The following is a 19,088-nucleotide window of genomic DNA, read 5'->3' as shown; positions in this document are numbered from 1 at the left end:
CGTTGCCCCAGAGCTGAGGGAGAGACCTCCCTCTTCCCATTTGTTCAGCACAGGATGTGGTTGCCAAGTGGTGACCCCTGCCCTTGAGTTCTTGGGAGACACTAGCTTCTTTTGCCTTCTTTCTCTCTTCTGAGGGAATTAAGGAAAGTCTGCTGTAAAGCTGAATTTGCATACTTTTATAACTAGTTTTTTTAAACAGTGAGATCAATTATACATTTTACAACTTGTTTTCTTACAAAAGAAATACATATTCATTTTAAGAAATACAGAACTTTGAAGTTTTTTAAAAGGGGTAACTACTGTCAACTTTCTACACCCCCAGATGTTCTTTGTATACATAGTCACTTGAAAGACATGGTCATACAGAAACACTGTTTTGTGGCTGGAGTCTGACCTATGGTTAGAGGGAATTCACATCAGGCTACACAACCTGGACTAGCCTGAGAACCCAAAGCACCTGATACACCTCTGGGGCCGGTGCTCCCAGGAAAAGTTGTGTCTTCACTCTCTCGGCCAGGACAGGGTGGGCTCTGTGTGGGCCAAGCAGAAATCTGCAAAACAGAGGTGGTCAACATGGCAGGCATATGCCAAGGCGTGCAATCCCTGTGTGCTCCCTGGCCAAGACAAGTGGGCTGGTGCTACGGGCTGAACGGTGTATCGTCCTCAACTTCGTTGATCGAAGCCCTAACTCCCAAGGTAATAGCCAACTGAGAGTAGGATCGCCAGATGGGAGGTAAACAAGACACAAGAGAGTGCATTTTAAGAGGTTAGTGTTCATATAAAAGAGACCCTGGAGCATCGCCCTGGCCTTCTGCCATCTGCAGACACAGCTAGAAGGAACCAGGAGACATCCTACCAGACACTGAATCTGCTGACATCTTGATGTTGGACTTCCTAGCCTCTGGAATTATTAGAAATAATAATTTTCTGTTGGTCAACGCCACCCAGTCCATATGTACTAAGACAGCGACCTCAGCCTTTACCAAGCAGCTCAAAGTTTCAGGCAAAGCATCCCCTCAGGGACTGAAAAGCTCATTTTGGGGTCCTTGCATATCTTAGTTACTTTTTCATCCCTGGGACAAAATACCTGACACCTGCAATTTAAAGAAGGTGAGGTTTATATTGGCTCAGATTTCAGAAGTTTCAGTCCATGCTCAGCTGTCTAAGTACAAACATGGCGTGAGGGGAGGGCCTGGCCAAAGGAAAGCTACTCATGTCACGCGGTCAGGAAGCAGAGGGAGAAGGGAGGAGCCCAGGAGGAAGATACACCCTTCCAGGTCAGGCTCCTCTTCTGATCAGACCCCGCCTCCTCGCAGTAAGCCAGCTTTAGCTCCTCCGTAATTCCATCACCTTGTCAAAGCCCTGCCTCTGAGCTCATGAGGCTTTGGGGAACATTATTGGTCGAAACCGTAACATTTCCCCAACCCCCCAACCATGAATATCTCTTTATATAAATTGCATTTAGTCCATCTGTAAGAGTTACCAAAGTCTTAACATTTCTTTTCAAACTGTGTCCAGCTTTATTAAAGATACTTTGCCTAAACAACCATGGTATGTCAGGCAGGACATGGGCACACAATTGTTAACAGTATTCAACAACTTTCAAACTCCCTTCTTGAATGGATGACCATTGCGTGCTTTGGCAGTGCATATACTAAAATTGGATGGACTACCAAAAATGAGAAAGCCACCATAAAATCCAATGAAGTCTTCATTTGATGCTCTGAGCAGGGAAGGTTCAGAGTGAGGGTTGACACTTCTCATTTAGCACGTTGTTTAACTTCTCACAAGCTGACCCTGATTTTCTGAAAATAGCAGAATTATCAATCTGAAGATCCACCATCTAGAAAAGGAAGTCACTGCTCTTGTGGGTCAGCATCTTAGCATCATCTGTTAATCCAGATTGCTTGACACCCTGGTAACATCAATTTTTGGGAGTCAGGTCCCAGTGGGTCTCTGGGCTTAAGGGAATTAAGTCTGTGCTGATGGCAGAGGGAAGGAGGACATAAAATGAACTGGGAGTTTTCCCATACCACAAGGCATGTGTGCCAAGGGGGCCACAGGTGTCAACATCAGGTAATTCTTCCTCCTGGGAGCCAAGAGGAAGCCTTTCAAAACTAGCAGGGAAAGGTGCTTTCCCCCTCTCAATCCAGCTCTGGAGACATTGTACTAGTGACATATGCTCCAAACAACAACAAAGAAATGTTTAACAACACAGCTTTAAAAATGTGCTAACAACATAGCTTAAAAACAGTAAAACAAAATTCTGCACTTTTGTAAAACTTGATAAAAAAAATAGTACTTTAAACTGTAAAGTCACCAGGAGTGCACGGTAACCAAAAATGCACACACTTCACTTGGCATCTCCTGCACCTTCAGCTTTTTGTGCCTGATCTGTCTTGGAATCTCCATTTTTCTGTAGGTTTATTCCCATCCTTGCCAGAATCAGCTTTCCCCTTTTTCCCTTTGGGGACCTTCTCTTCCTTATTTGCGGGGCCTTTTTAGGCGTGCGCTCTGGCTTTGGAGGATCCCGTTTAGCAGACAACCTTTTGGATCTGCTCTGTCGTTTGTCCTTCACCTTGGCTTTATCACCTTTAGCATCCCCTTCAGCCTTTCTCTTGGGCATGGCAGCGATGGTGGCGGGACACGGGTGCTGGACGTGAGATGCAGCGGCGTGCAGCTTTGCTTGGTCCAGGGGTGGTTCCTGCCTCTTCTTCACCGTGCTCCCCAATGTCTTAACATTTTAAGAATTTCTGAAAAGTTCAAGCCCAAAACTTCCTCTGGGAATTAAGGTACATTCTTAGCTGTGAGACCCTGTACAAATCAAAAAGAAAGTTAAATCCTGCTTATATACAACGGCAAGGGTAAATATTACCATCCCAGAAGGGATAAACAGGTGGAGAGAAAGGAATAGGACCAAAGCAAACATTAAATGCTATAGCTCCACATCCAGCACCCAGAGCAAAAATGTGAGCTCCAAATGGCTCGGATGGCCCCACCCCATGCCACGGCCTGCTGCAGTCCCCAGGACATCTCTCTTAGGCTAGCTTTGCTCACTGCCTGCAGCTTTACTCGGTGATTTTCCCTGTTCGTGGCTTCTCCAACTCCCTAATGTCTCCACTGCTTCACTCTTACACCTTCATCTATTGTCCTCTGTCTTCTGAAATCTGGGGAGAAGCCTTCTAGCCAGGCAACTCTTGCATTCTGCATACTTACAAAACCAGTATCATTTGGATGACTCCAAAGTCTGTTGCCAAATTGAGGAGTAGCTGAGCCCTGCCTGGCCTTTGACTTCAGAGTCCTCTGAGTGCCAGATTAGCTCAACTCTGGGAAACATTTCCTTTTCTCAGCCCAGAAAGAGTAGAGCACTCTACAGCTCTGTCCTCAAAGCAAACCTTTTCTATTTTGGAGTGTGAAAGGCCAGGTCTTGTCTTTTCTTGCCTTCACGGGATCCCTCCTATTGTCCTTAGACAAAATAGCTGGGTTTTTATTAATGCTAATCTTTTCAGCGAACAAGTTGTCCCAGGCCAAAATTTAACAGGCCCTAATTTTACAGATGCTTCCATTCTGGACACTAGCGATATTTTTTGAATTATTCAACTCGGCTTTTTGCAAGCCGGTCAGTAACCATGGTCTAACGATGTTTCTCCCACACTGTCCAATCTAGCAGTGTCATTTCACTGCAATTCTTAGAAACCTGGGCAGTGACAGAGATGAAGGTAAGCTTTTGGTGTTCCCTTCCCTCAGACTACAGACAGCAGTTGACTTCTAGTGGGCTGTGCAGACAGTGCAATGGAGGGCCCCTGGCAAATGGTAGCCCAGCCATGCCTGCGCATGGCCTGCCTTTTGAGCTGGTCCCTGCCTGTGTTTATTGAGATGGTTGGTTGCAAGACTCTCCTAGGCCCTGCTGGTACAGGACAAAGAGCCCACCTGGGTGTTTACTAGGCAGGCAGGAAACAGTGCCTTCTGGAGTAACCAACAGGCAGAAGGGATATCCCCATCTGTGGCCAGTACCCTGGACTTTCTTCATTGCAGTAGTTTCTTCTCTACTCTCAGGCTGTTGGATCTAGGATGAGCCACCTCTCAGCACAAGGGTCCTGGGCTGGACAAGGGACCTACGGCAGACCAGCAAGCCACTGATTGTCATCTCAGAGGAATTCTGCTGAACCCATCAGAAAAGAGAGGCTCTCTTTCCTGTGAAGTTGGTACATTGCTGAAACACAAGATTAGAGTTTTGCTTGTAGGGTTCATCTTGACCTCAAGTAGAGGGAATCCAAGAGTGAGGATAAAACAAGAAGCAGATCTGTGCACCTGCCTGGAGTCACACGTGCCCAGATGTCTCGTGCTTTGTGCTCCTTGCTTGGGTGGGGACCTTGGGGTACTGGTGAGGTTGACCCTCCGCTCAGGCAGCTACTCATGGCCTCCGGCTCTCTGGGCTTGTAGTGTTTGAGGATCCTCCTCTGGCCTGTGATGACTCATCAGTCATCACCTTGGAGGGCGCTGCCCTGTGGGGTGTGGGCTGTCTGCAGTGGAGCCCCTGCACTGCTTCTTGTGAAATGCCTTGAGCTTTCTCATGGTGTGCCAGAGGCACCACACCTGTCCTCACAGCTGTGAGTTGACTGTCACCATTACTGCCGTCTCCCACAAGATGCCAAGCGGGATCTCATTTCTCACGGTGTTCTGGAAAACCAGTTGCCAGAGACCAAAGAGCCATTTGCCCGATGTTTGCGATGTTCCTTTTGTATCAGTTAGTGGTGCTGTTGCTAGAGATGGAGACTGTACCCAGCCCCAACTGATGCGAACACAAAACTGATGCTCAGAATCAGAAAACGCCTTCGTAGTCAAGACAGACAATTACAACAAGAGCCACGTTCTGCTGACACAGCCATGTTTTTCTTACGTTAAGAAATAAAATGACCCATTTAGCAAAATCATCTTTTTTCTTCTTGTAAACTGAAACAAGAGTGTACACATTTCAGCTTCCTTTCCTCGATCACATGGTCTTTAGAAAAGCTTTTGATCTTTGCAGATATGTACACATATATACATCTCGCTTTTGTTACGAAGAATTCTAAACATGCACAAAAGTAGTCTGGTGAGCTCCCACCTACACACCCTCCCCCAGTCAACCCTTATCAGTATTTATCAGTCTTTTTTTTTTATTGAGTTTATTGGTACAATCTAGGTCTACAATACAGTTACATTCATTACTGGGATCCTGTACCTTCACGTGACAGGTCTTGGTTCTCATTTTTTCCCCTTGTCCCTGCCCTCCCTTCACCCCCTCCTCCCCTCCCCATTAACAAACTCTTTATTTCCATTTTTTCATTTTCTCATATTTTTTCTTTTCCCTTATTTCCTTGCCCCTACCCTTCCCCCTTTCCCTACACCTTTAGCCCTTTTCTTCCTATTTCACACTCTTCATTATCCCATTAGGAGTATTTATCAGTCTTGTTGGCCCTATTCCTCTAGCTTTCGTTTTGTTTAGCTTTGCTGGAACAAACCTTGATTGGATTCATTAATAATTCTTGGTATGGATTTACAAGTAAAGACTTTTCTAGCCACAATACTGCTAGCATACCAACAGATTAACTGCGATTCCTTAATATTCTCTAACATTCACTTTATATTCAGACTCTTGATTGTCTCAAAAAAAAGGTCTCTCTTTTTCCCCCAGTGCTGGAGACCTAACCTGGGGTTTCAGGTATGTGGGGGAAGTACCCTGCCACTGAGCCGTACGTCTAGCCTTCAGACTTTCCACACAGGACTATAGATGTAGTCAGCAGTAGAGCAGTTGCCCAGCATGCACAGGGGCCTGCCTTTGGTCCTCCATGCTAAAAACCAATCTTTTTACAGATGTTTGGATTAAATCAGCATATAAACAGCCTCTATTCATTGTGATGGCAAAGAAGTCTCTGAGACTTTCAGAAGCCAGGATCCATGAAAGCACTTCCAACTTCCCCGCATCATTTGCTGTTTGAGTAGCGGGTGTTTTCCACCTGCGCAGCTTGCGGACCCTGCTTCTTGTGGGTGCTCAAGCAGGTGCTTCATGAGGTCCATGTGCTGCTGAGGCACCATCCTGGGCCCAGTCCAGCATGGGGAGGACCACAAGGGACAGAGACTTCGGCGCACGCAGAGGCCACTGCAGGAGTGTGGAGAGCTGGGCCTGAAGTAGAACCCTGCACACCCCCAAGCAAACAGCCTTTGCTCCCAAGAGACCAAGGGAGCAGCCCCTGTCTCACAGCTGCGCAAGACAGACCCAGTGGGCACAGCTTTCTGGAGAGAAACTAGGCAACGTGTGTCACAGATCTTGGCACTTTCGGGGCTGACATTATCTCAGGGATAACGTGCGTAACAGGGACGCTCCCACGGAGAATGGAACTCACTCACAAAGAAATGTCATGCAGCCCCGAGACCCCACGACCACCCCGGATATATGAGTCAATAGAAAAGAGGGCCGCAAGGACTTTATTGTATTGCAGGACCACATTGTATTTTTGTTTTATATGGAGCAGCTTTATTTTTTTAATTTATTATCTCATTTTTGCAGCACTGGGGATTGAGTGCAGGCTTTTTCACGGAGCTGCATCCCCAACAGTGGCGGCAGGGAAGGACAGGATACGCAGAGTGGGCTGGTCTTTGTGACCTCTAGTTTTCAAGGCTGATTATTTTCTGCTTAGGTCTTACTTTTGTGAAAACATGACGTGTGTAGAGCCTCAGGTGGACCAGGTCCCCAGGTCACACAGCCCTTCCAGGGTCTTTGGAGGGATACTGTCCACAGAGGTGGGATGGCCCAGGCTCCCCCACCCTACAGTGCTGCTTTGGTGGCCCTGTCACCTGCACCCTGCCCAGCTGGTAATCAAGAGTCAAGGGTTTTTGGGCACCAGCCAGTCTGGCTGGTCTCTTCCCTTGTGGAGAAGCAAGGGCAGGGAGAATAAGGGACTCTGTGTCCTTGAGAGGCATAAATTGTCTCATATCATGACCTCAGTCCATAGCGGGAAATGCTTTGAAACTGCTCATGGGTCTCTAGATACTGGTGATAACAGCAGGCATCAGACTCCTAGCTCTCCAGCCTGACTTGTCCATTTGCATGAATGGAGTCATAACAGAGGAGACTGCATTCCTGGCAGGGAGGTACCGACCCTTTCTCAACTCCCACTGACCCCAAACACAAGGCAGGCTGCAGAGACTGCCCATGCTGGGCATCCTGGATTCTGGTTACATCCGACATTCTGCCAGGTGCCTTCAACCCCTGGCTGCCGAAGATCTTCTGGAGTGTGACTCGGTTCTCTCATCTGCCAGCAAGCAAACCTCTGTCACTGGGAGCCCTCCTTGATGTTCACAGGTCCTTCAGCCCACCCCTGCCCCAGGGCCATGCAGTTCAGTTCATCTCAAATTGGCTTAACCCCCAAAGAAAGGAAGTTGGCTGCTCCCCAAAGCAGATCTAGGGCGGTGGTGCCCCTATGGCTCGGGCGCTGCAGCGGGCTGTTTGTCTCCCTGAAAGCTCTAAGATGTTCGCCATCTCTGCTGTAGGGCTGGATGTCTCCAGGGTGTCCTCTCCACCTACCCTCTATTTCTCCTTTTTCCCACTTGACCGGCCTCCGGGTCACAAGGCCGACTACACAACCAGCCACTCGAGGAACAATGAGGCACGAACTCACCTCCCTAGTCCCGGGCCTGTCCTAGAAGCCCTCTGGAATGACCGAAGAAGGGGTCCCTCGCAGAGAGGGGAGAGACACTGGGTGTCCATCCAGCTTCGCGTGCCTGAGTGACTCCGTTTGGCTCAGACTGGGAGACGGAGTCCCTTCCCCACTCCTCCGTCTTGACAGCGCACAGCCTCTGGGAACGGAGAGGGAGGTGTGTGGCAACACAAGGCAAGGCTGGGCGTCAGTTCAGGAAGCTTCTCTCGTGGCTCCTTCTCCCACAGAGGGCGTGGATCCTGCCATTCCTCTGCACTCCCTCTGCTGATGTGTGCAAGACTGTGCTGGCGCTGAAGGCGCATGCTGCGTGAGCTCCCACCTCTGCCTGTGGCAGTTCACTGTCGAGCAGGAAGGCACATGTGAACATGTGGCGAGCCTCGAAGCACAGCAGATAATGAGGAGGGAGCGCAGGGAGCTGTTCACTGTGCCCAGTGCATGGACTACTTTGTGCCTATCTTGATAGCACACAATGGGAGGAAAACACTCAAACTGGCACATGTCAGCAAGGCAGCAGCTGGTTCACATAACCGAAACACTCATGGACAGAGGCAAGTACTGTTAATTCCAGGTGCTCAGTTAGTAAAGACTCTCTAGTCTCTCCGTTCTGGTTTTTTCTCTGTTGACTTCAGGTCAGCTGTCTTTCCCTGGTAGCACTGGCAGCCTTCGTCTTATATCCCGCTGAATTAGCCCCTCTGGTTGACAGGTGCATCCTCCCTGCAAACATCCAGCAGCAGTCCTGGGATTTCCCCAGAAGGTCCAGGACCACACTGTACATCACTGCACACGAGGTGGTGGGGCAGGGACTGACCCACCGGGAGGTGGGTGGCGAGGGTGGACGTCTGTAAGTGAAATCCAAAATGCTGTTGACATGACCAAGGGGGTGGCCAGCAGCATCTGTATCGAGAGGGCAGGTAGTGAGTTCTGGTGACTGATCTCGCCGGCCTGCGACCCTGGGTGAGCCTGGTCATTGTCAGAGGCTCAGGTGTGTCATCTATAAAATGGGCCTGAACAAGGTCTGCTGCCAGGCAATGGTGGGGACGGAGAAGAACAGGCTCTGCACAGGCAGGGAGCAGGCAGGTGGGGCAGGGGCAGCTGGGGGAGGAGTTGGGCCACGAGTGGAGAGACAGCACATGCTGCCCAGGCGGATACTGAGGGCGATGGATGAGCCGGACTCATTTAGCCCTGGCACAGGCTGCGGGTGGGGCTGGAGCAGGGACAGGGAGCTTTACAGGGGGCCCAGCTGTGGGGTCACTGCCGAGGACAGCCAGAGCGCCAGCCTGTTGGCAGCGCTCAGAGCCTGAATTATTTTCTCCTGAAAGCACAGCTGAGAAATAAGTGGTCCCTGGCTAGGAGGACGGGTGTTGGCCAGACGGCCTTTCTGTCACCCCTCCCAGCTGAACAGAATTTGGGAGATTGTCTTGTCATCGGAAGAGGCAGAAAAGAAGCCACGTGGTGCTTGTTTGCAGAGCGTGCATGAGTCAGACTGTGTCAGGGCTGCAGGACTCAGTCTTCTGGGCCCAGCTGCCCCTGGAGGATGAGGGAGAGTCTCTGTGCCTGGTCTGGAGTGTACCATCTAGCCAGAGACCTTCTGCGTAAACAATTGCAGGTGTAGACACTGGGGATTCTTCAGATGGGCTGTGCGTCAGGTTTGGAGCACTTTCCTCCCCCCACCCCGGAACTTACCCATGGCCCCTGGGACATCTTAGCTCGGTCTGGAGGGGACTGGTGTGTGCATGTATGTGTGTGTGCGTGCGTGTGTGTGTATGTGTATGTGTGTGTGCGTGTGTGTGTGTGTTCGTGTCAATCAATAGGCCAGAGGACAGACATGGAAGACCTCAGGGCCACACACAATGTATTGCGCTTGTTTCTCTAATGACAAGGCACAAGAAGTCACTTGCTCCTCCCCATGGCCGTGCCCTTGCCATTTCTTCAGCCTGCAGGGTGATTCTCAGCTGACTTTTGTCCCCTGCTCAGAGAAGCCTTTCCGACAGCCCCGAATGACAGTGCCACTTAACCGGGTGGACTGTCTTCCTTACACCTGACACCCAGGTCTCTGCTGTGGCTGGGGGCCCCCCCCCTTGTGATCATCTTCTTTGAGGGACCCAGGTGGAGTGAGCAAGGCCTCAGGCAGCACTGGAGGAAGGGATGAGCTGGGGTCCCAGCCCGACCCTGGGATCTGCAGGGTAGACTGGGTAGCAGCATTCAGGTGACTGCCCATCCCTGGCTGCTCAACTTTGCTGCCAGTGATCAGGCACTGAGAAGACGCCAAGCTCAGGTCAGGGTAGAGGCGGAGCCTGACAGGCCCCTCCTCTGGAGAACACTGTGGATCCTTCTGCTGGTGGACACCCTGGCCTGGGCTTCCTGCCTGGGATGCTCTCATGGCAGGGAGCAGGGATGCTTTAAGCCTGTTGGACTAGGGTTTGGCTCTGCTCTGCCAGGACTGGAATTAGGGTCCTCCAGAGGGGTAGATCCAGAAGGAGACCACCTCTGTGTCCACTCCTGTTGGCTTCCTCTGGGCTCCGTGGAGTGGTGGTGACTGCCTGCACTGAGGCTGATCGATGCCACCCAGTCCACTAACTCAAGCCTCCCCGGGACACCTGCACAGAGACCCAGAAATCGTGTTTACAAGGTCCCCACTGCTCCTTCACTCAATGAAGGTGAGACTTTTAAAGTGAATCCTCCCTCGTGTTATCCCTTCCAAGACCTCAGCTGTCTCCTATGTGAAATGGGAATGGTATTTTGTAGTTCACTGTGTGAGGGCCAGTAGGACATAGTAGGAGTGGTATTCATGAAATTCTATACAAATTTAAACATTTAAAAAAGAAACTAGGCAAAAATACTTTCCTGATTATTGTAAGACTTAAACATTTTTTCCTTGGAAATAAAACCAAAGTCCTTCTAAGTAACCCTATGGTAGAAAACGGATATTAGAAATTGTGCTAAAACACACATAAGTAATGTATGGGATGCATACAAAGGGTATTCAAGGGAACGTTCACAACCTTAAAAACAACTTAATTGAAATCCAGAAGAAAAGCCCTTGTGAGCTTGGCTTTGCCTCCTTGTTTTGCTCTCTGATACATTCCAATTGCTAGACCCGAGGAGGTGACAGAACTGAGCAGGTTCAGTGTTCTGGAGAGGATGAGCAGGATGAGAAGGCTGCTAAACTCTGAGGACTGAAAGCTCCGAGGCAGCCGGGACAAGGGACAGCATGGGTGACGCCGGCTACAAAGTGCACAAAGAGCAAGTCTGTCTTCGATTCAATCCCTAGTATCACAAAAAATAGAGAAAGAAAGAAGTCTATCATGTCCACAATGCCTCTGAAACTTTTATAACGATATCACAACAGCAGATGCGAGCTGGAACTCTATACGGCCGACAAATCAGTCAGGATAGGTCCATTCTGTTTACATGAAGCCCCAGAGCTGCATGTATGGGAGGCAAACAGATAAACAGAGACTACCAGAAATTTACCAAAATGAACCAAATCCCGGTAGGATGAGGCTCAAAATTCAAATTAAATCTAGTTACTGAAAAATAAGTGAAGTTATATTTTGTATTGGTTGAAGTCCCTGAAAGATATAAATGGCACCTCTAGTGAGGTAGTTTGAGATTTTCACAAAGGAACCCTGTGTGACGGTATGGACAGTCATAGGGAAACCATAGGTGATAACAGCAGGGGACAATTACTGTTCCTGAACAAGACGGGATAAGGGACAGAGAATTTTCCGGAACTCTGAGCCTGGAAAGGATGGATGGAGGTTTTCTGATAGAAACTGTGGCCTTTGGTTGAGAAAGAGGTGACCTTACAAGAAGGATCTTACCTTCCTCCTTTCCCCAGTCCTCGGCTACACAGCTTCCTATGGCAGGACTCACATGGAAGTCAGAGAAAAGGAGAACCCTCTAACACGGGCTATGCAAATCAGCCTCCTCGACATAGAAGGGTGGAGAAGGAGTCTGCAGGGGAAAGCAAAAGATGCCCAAAACAGCCCATGTCTTTTCCCCTCGGCATCTGGTTTGTTTGGGTAGAGATTTGTCCTCATGGAGGGCCACAACAGTCATCTGTAGCTAGAGCAGGACTCGGCTAACTTTTTCTTTCAACAGTCAGATAGTGAATATTTAAGCGTGGCAGCCATAGTTGTTGCAGCTCCGATTTGGCTGCTCTGGCTGTAGGTAACATGTAAGTGAGGTAGTGCGGCTGTGTCCCAGTGAGACCTTATTTACAGAAACAGGTGATGGAACAGATTCGGTTAATAGGTCAAGGTTTGCTAAACTCTGAACGGTATTATTATCATGGCTCTATTAGGTTCCTCAGTTTGCTTTTCCATGTGCTGCATCATACAGAAACAGCACTGTGTGCTTCACGTGGCAGAAGGAAACGTGGGTAATATGGCAGTGGAAAAACAATGACCAACACACAGCTGCCCATGCCCTTACTTTGCCAAGAGACCTGGGTTGATAATCGCTGTACTGCAAATACGATTTGCCCCCACCACGATGCATGTTGAGCCTTAATTCCTTGATGTGGAGGTTTTGAGAGGGCAGGGCTTGTAGGAAAAATGATTGCCTTTTTCACGAGACTGAATTATTTCCAGTGAGAATAGATTAGTTTCTAAGAGAGTGAGCTATTATAAAGCATTTTGGACCTTTGGTCATTTTTCTCTTCTTCCAAGCTCAGCAGCCTCTCCATTTTCCACCAGGTGGCTCGACTCGACTCAGGCCAATCAAATGTTAGTGGCTCTTGGATCTCCAGGACCATGAGTCAAAATAAAACTTCTTTACAAGTTCCTCAGTCTCAGGTATTCTGTAAAATATACCAAGACAATAATCTTAGTACAGATACTCAGATTCATGGGCGATGGCTAAAGGACTGATAGAGCAGGCAAGGTGGTGCATACCTGCAGTCCCAGCCTCAGGGCCACAAGCTCCAGACCCATCTGGTAACTTACCGAGACCCTAGCTCAAAAGAAAATAAACAAACACAAAAAGCCAGATTAGTTGTCTGGGCAGGGTCTGGAAAGAACAAAATTAGAAATGTGGGGACCAGGTGGTGTGAGTGAAAGGGGACCAGAACATGGTAATAGCTGCAGGCTCTGTAAACACCCAGCCAAGGGCATCCGTAGTGGCAAGAGTGCTCTGCATACCTGTCATCTCATCTTCTAGCCTCCTTGTCACCGACAGTGTCATTAGCTCCTATCAGCCAACTGTTGACCCACAGCCTCAATTCAAGCCCCAGAAAAGTCCAGCAATCAGCAGTGTAGCTGACTGGATCTTACATTTCAACCCGGAGCTCAAAGGTGCTGGAATCTGACCTCCCCTGCATCACCCCCATCCCTGGGCTCCTAGCAATCTGGACTGCCAAGGTCATATAACTCGTTTGGGGTTCAGCCTCTCTTCTCTGGGATGACGTCCTATAGCTCTTTTGGCTACGGTACAGTGTCACTCTCCTGTCCATCATGTACAGAATGGTCCCTGAAAGGGCTGGATGCCCTCTGTGCGATAGCACCACCTCTGTTGTCAAGGGACACTCAGGGGGAACCTGGGAATTTAGAGCTCTCGGTCTCATTTGTATCTGTTTGACTGTCCCCAAGGCATCGGGTTGGCTCAGGTCCTCCCTCTGTGCCCACACCATGTGGACCTGACCTCAGCTACAGTCAGTATTTAATTATCTTGCAACTCTCTGCAACCCTTAGGATCAGGCCCTGGGCTGGGAGAGTTCAACACATCAGTCCTGCTGCTAGGGACAGGAACACACCTTCCAGGTTTCTGTGCAGCTCTGGGACCCTCCAGCTTCATTTACAGAAGGACATTCTTAGCTGATAATTTCCCCTGGTCCCCATGTAACTCTAGAATGGTACTTTTTAAATATGTGTGGACAAGGGACATTTAAAACATTTTACAACGCAATAGTCCCCCCAGCCCAGGTTTCATTTACAGACCAAAACCTGATCAACTTCTATCTAAAAACATGAATGAAAAATTCCAGAATTAAATAATTAATGATTAAAATTTTCCATTCTGAAGAGCATAATGAAATCTTCCACTGCCCTATGTCCCACCTAGAATGTGAACCATACCTTTGTCCAGCATTTCTATACTGTACATCTTGCCTTCCCTGTGGAATCTGTGAGCAATCACATTCACATAACTGTTATTACAATATACTATAATTGTTCTATTATCTTTTTGTTATTGTTGTTAATCTCTCACAGTGATCAATTTATAACTTTATCATAGGTAAGTATTATGTATAGAAAAAAATCAAGTTTGTTACTATCCACAGTTTTAGACATCTACTGGAGTCTTGGAATGTATCTTCTGCAGATAAGGGGTATCTACTATATACTGAAAAATGATGTTTTATAAAAGGTATTAAAAATTAATTACCAACACATTTAAATGACATACAAAACATTATGTTGGACATATATAAAAATGCTTTGCAGTAAATATAATTAGAACAAATGTAGCCTGAGAAAAATGGTTAAAATCACAAAAGTGTAGGTGCTCTGATAATTTACCTTAGGTGATTCAGATGTTTTGTCGTTTTGGAACTGTAAACAAAGACTCAGGAGTCTGGTAATTTTTCCTATGTTTGATTATTGTAATGCAGTTGTTTCTTTTTTCTTTTTTGGACTTGTTTCTTGATTATTAACTTGTCTACTCCAGGTTGAATTGACACAATGCTACTCTCAGGAGATAATATACAAACTTTTCTGTTCTTTGTTTTAGTAATTTTAATAGAGAAGCCAGTCTTCATACAGAGGTATGTTAATATAAATAAGCACAGAGATTTGAAAGTGACTTCAGTAGGCTCTAGAAATTTACGCTTTTACCTAAATGGAACAAAGGATGTTGTATTTTAAAAATCATCCTCAGTTCCTCACTTGTAGTCAGTCCTAACAGTTTATTCTGTCAGTTATGGTTAAATTATCTTACAAAGAAAGAAATGGATCCCACAGTTAGTGAATATGAATACCCATGGTAGTATCACAGTCCTCCTGTGACAAGGACAAGCTTGCATCATGTGACACTCACCACGCAAGTCTGGGGTGCCTAAGCAGGGCATTCCCTGTGCAGCAGGACGAGCCTAGGCCATGCTTTTAGATGCATTTGGATCAGGTCTGTACCAAAATGTTATGAAGGTCTCCGAACTTGCTGACATATCTGATCTCTGACCAGCAGTAGACAGGTTCTGCTTGGCCTTGGTCTCTGGATGGGGGACGACAGTTTGAAAAATGACGTTCAAGGCTCCTTACTATTGTCTAGGTTTTGGTTGCTATAGCAACTATCTCAGCCACATCCTGTCGCTATGCCTTGCTCTCCACCTGCGCTCACCTCGTGCTGATGACAGCCATCCTCTGAGTACCCACGATGCCGTGATGTGCTAGATGTCCCATTTCCACCGAGCAAGAAGGTACGATCTGTGTCCCAGATCCCAGACGCCATTTTGAAAATCAGTTTCCTGGGCACATTCAACTATAGTTGAGTCGGGAACAGTTCTTTGGGGATTTTTAAGGCATTATTGTGGTACAATTGATGTGCAAACATTTTCCTTATGTAATGTATTCATCTGGGTAAGTTTGGACATATGCATATATATCACAGCCCAAGTATTCGCATGTGCACGTGTGTGTTGGTGTGTGTGTGTTTGTAGGAACACTTACAGTGAAATCTATCCTTTGTAGCACAGTTTAAAGTCATGGTAAGCACTCCTACAAACACGCACATGCGGGAGAATACTTGGGCTGTGATATGTAATGCATCATGTTGATAATGACTAGCACCATGTGGTGTGGCTGACCTCTAGAACTTACTTGCTTGGCGTAGGAGAAACTATAACAATTCCCTGTGTTCTCTTGCTCCCGTGGCCTGGCAACCACTGTTCTATTCTCTGACTCTCCGACATTGGCTACATTTGCTACCTCAGTGAGTGGAATGGAGCAGTGTTCATCCTCTATGACTGGCCTACTTCTCTTAGCAAAGTGTTCTGTCGCTTCATCTACACAGTTGCAAATGGCAGGATTTCCTTCTTTTGAGAAAGGCAAGCTTGTTAGAAGATTCTACCAAGGTATGCAGGGAGTGGAAGAAAGGCCTCAGAGCTTATCACATAAGGTGCTACCTTCAGGGAAAGAAGCAGTGAGCTCTACCGGAAATCCAAAGGGGGCTGTATGGAGGGCTTATGCAGCTCTCAGCTTTGGAGGTCCGAGGGCTCAGCTTGCACTTGGTGTGGCCTTGCAGAGGCAGGCTTCGTAGTGGTGAGGCATGCAGGGGAGGATGAGAGCAGGGGAAAGGCAGACAGGAAGCCAGAGAGACGCAGAGTCCGTCGGCTCTCCCATAGCCACCCACTCACACAAACTCGAGCACACTAAGACCAGCGTCACTCTTCGGGGGCAAGACCAGCAGCGCCCTCGTCACCTCAGAGTGGGCAACACCCCTCAGTCCACTCACGGAGGACCACACTGCCTGCTCGGGGACCTTGGGGGACAAAAGTACACTCACACCTAGCGGCAAGAAAGGGAAATCTGGCATGTTTGTGCACTAAGATGCTCCTGTCCCAGTTCTCCATTCTAGGTAAAATCCACATAATCTTCCAAGCAGTTTTAAACAACTGTATTTTGATTTGTAGTTTTTGATGAAACCATGATTTACTGCAACCCATTAAAACAATTCAAAAAGAAAAAAAAAGGAAGAAATTCACCGAATCTGTTAAAAAGGTCTTTTTCAGAAAGGAGGCTGGCCAGGAGGGCTCTGCTGCCTTGCACCTCTGTCCTCAGGGCAGAGTCTGAGAGCCAGGGAGGCAGCTGGCTTGGAGGCAGGAGGGAAGCCACCTACCCAGAACCCAGAGCCGGTCCTTGCCGAAAGTTCAGAATAAACACACAAACTTGGTTTAAAACTTGGAACTTGAGTCTGAAGTGGGGAAGGCACCTTATCCCCTCTGAGAAGGCCGAGCCCTTTCCTGGTTGAAAAGGCCAACCCCCTCCCTTCCTGGTGAGACTCCTGGCGTCCAGCCCTTGTTCTTTGCAGGGAGAAAGGAAAGAAGCTCTGTTCAGCGCAGTCCAAGCACCTGGTCCTTTCAGTGGCTGTTCTGTACCCGAGGCCCTGCACTGGGACAGCAATGCATGGGAAAGCTCCGTCCCTGGGGGCGCTGAACTAAGATGCACTGGACCTGCTGGCAAAGGTGCCAGGGAGGCGGGAGGGAGTGTGGACGTCCACCCTGCAGCCCAGCAGGCAGATATCCTGAGACCTTCTTCACCTTCCACACCCATGCCAGGACATGGGGAGATGAGGCTCCAGTTCTGCAGTGTTGTTTGTAATAACCAGAGAGGACGGTCCCAAGAGGCAAGGAGAGCTCTGGACCATCCTCCCTGAAGCCCCAGGGCCCCATGAGCCTTGGCGTCCTCCTCTGGGTGGTCACAGAGCTGTGGCCAGGGTGACCTCCCTGCTGAGGCCAGCTGCACCCCTGTATACTCCGAGTGTGCTGGTCTTCTCTCGGCGCCTGCCCTCACTTTTGCCTCAGGTCCTCTCTCTCCTCCCCTATCTTACTCTTCTTTGGGGCAGCACCGGGACCTTTTCAGCCCACATCCTGGCTCCATTTGCTTTCCTAGCTGGCTGCAGACAGCAGGAGTTCCCTGCTGTCCCGTAATAACTTCCAGATAGAGTCCAGTGGAGTAGCTGGATGTGGCAAGGGTGGCAGGAATGCCGCAAGGGTCAGATGGGCCACTAGGGAGGAAGGGCCACTGTAGGAAGTGGCCAGGACATGGCCTCCAACAAGTAAGATCCAGATGCAGAAGATGAGGTGGTGCCGAGGCCCGCAGCCTGTGCTTCCGCACGGCCCATCAGAGTCTCCGTGCAGCTATCGGAGAACCTGCAACCTCCTCCTGACCCAGGACACCTGTGGGCTGATTTGCTCTTGGACTGGGCCCTGGACAGGGCCTGTGAGCAAGACTCTCAACCCTCCAGGTTCTAAGGCCCCCTTGGAACCACAGAGGAAAGATCTCGGTCCCCAAATAATAAGCCAGCAGGGACTGGCTGGCTGGGCCTCAGCACAGGGTCTTGGGTCTTGGCCTGTAGGTCCAAGAAGGGTAGGCTTCGGACATGTGGCCACCAGCTGTCACAGTCAGCACAAGACCTCCCAGAGCAGCCCACATTTGCAAGGGGACGGCGCAGCTGGATAACAGCACCACTCCTGGTAGCCCGTTCCCCTCTGACCTCATTGGCAGCTGGTACAGTGGCTTGTAGCACGCAGGACCTCACACTGCCGTTTCCGTCCTTGCAGGGGATGAACTGGCTCCTCCATTACTCTTCTCAGTTGGGAATTATATTCAGGCAATGAAGGGGCTTCAGCAGGACAGAGTGTATTTCTTCTTCCTGTCAGTACAGGCCATAAGGAGGGCGGTGTGGCTGTGTGTCCCCGGGCTGCTTCTACCTTCTTAGCATCTCAGCAAGACCAAGCGATGGCTGCTGGGTTCCAGCCCTCGGGCCTTCGTACCCAGGGTCTACGTAGAAAGAAGAAGACAAAAAGTAAGAAACCAAAATATGAAAGAGTGGGCTTTCTCAAAAGACCCACACAGCCTTCTGCTTACAAACTGCTGGCTCTCCATTCTGCAGGGAGGCCAGATTGTAACTACTGCACATGCTGATTTTCAATGCAATGCTATGTGTAATTAGAATTTAATACTTTCATTTTATTTTTACTTTATTTTTGTGATTACATTTGGTTTGTGACAAATTGTGAGAAAATTGAAACCACCAGGGCACCCAAAATAATAAGATACAGGCACGTGTGTGAGGACCACAACCAAATAGGGCTTGTTCTAAACATGAGAAGTCATTCAAAGTCAGAGAACAATTATGAAGGGAAAATCATGCGGCCATATCACGAAATGCACTTAGGCATTCAGTACAATTTAGCAGGCATTTCTAATAAAAATGCCAAATAAAACAGCAAGACAAAAATATTTAACAAAACCAATGGCAAATCATTGCATTCTAACTACTGATAGACTGCATTATTTTCACTACAATTATCAGCAGAACATGATGTCTGAGGAAAGCAGCTAGGAGGCTGATGGAGCACAGAAAGGGGACAGGGCAGGAGCAGTCCTCAGTGTGGCCGCAAGGTAGAAATGGCGGAAGGGGTCATGCACACGTATGGAGGAAGCCTTCCGGTGACTGCAGGCACTGGTTCTCTGAAGTGCACATCTGCTTCAACCACTAAATCAAGACTGCTTTCAGTGGGTGTGGTGGCACAGGCCTGTAATCCCAGCACTCGGGAGGCTGAGGCAGGAGGATCGCTGTGCGTTCCAGACCAGCCTGGGCTACATAGTGAGTTCCAGGTCAGATTCACCTGCATAGTGAGACCTGTCTCAAAAAAAAAAAAAAAAC

The 19,088-nt window shown here is 48.5% G+C and overlaps 1 pseudogene; it reads right to left on the bottom strand.

The window, feature by feature from the left end:
- Positions 1-2,353: 2,353 nt before the first annotated feature.
- LOC104862027 lies at positions 2,354-2,628 on the bottom strand (annotated as a pseudogene).
- Between the last annotated feature and the right edge of the window lie 16,460 nt (positions 2,629-19,088).

This window comes from Fukomys damarensis, unplaced genomic scaffold (assembly GCF_012274545.1).
Source record: "Fukomys damarensis isolate Sample0158 unplaced genomic scaffold, DMR_v1.0_HiC HiC_scaffold_9, whole genome shotgun sequence".
NCBI classification, from domain to species: Eukaryota; Metazoa; Chordata; class Mammalia; order Rodentia; family Bathyergidae; genus Fukomys; species Fukomys damarensis.
The sequence above is the reverse complement of the archived record's forward strand: the minus strand, read 5'-3'. Positions and strand labels throughout refer to the sequence as shown.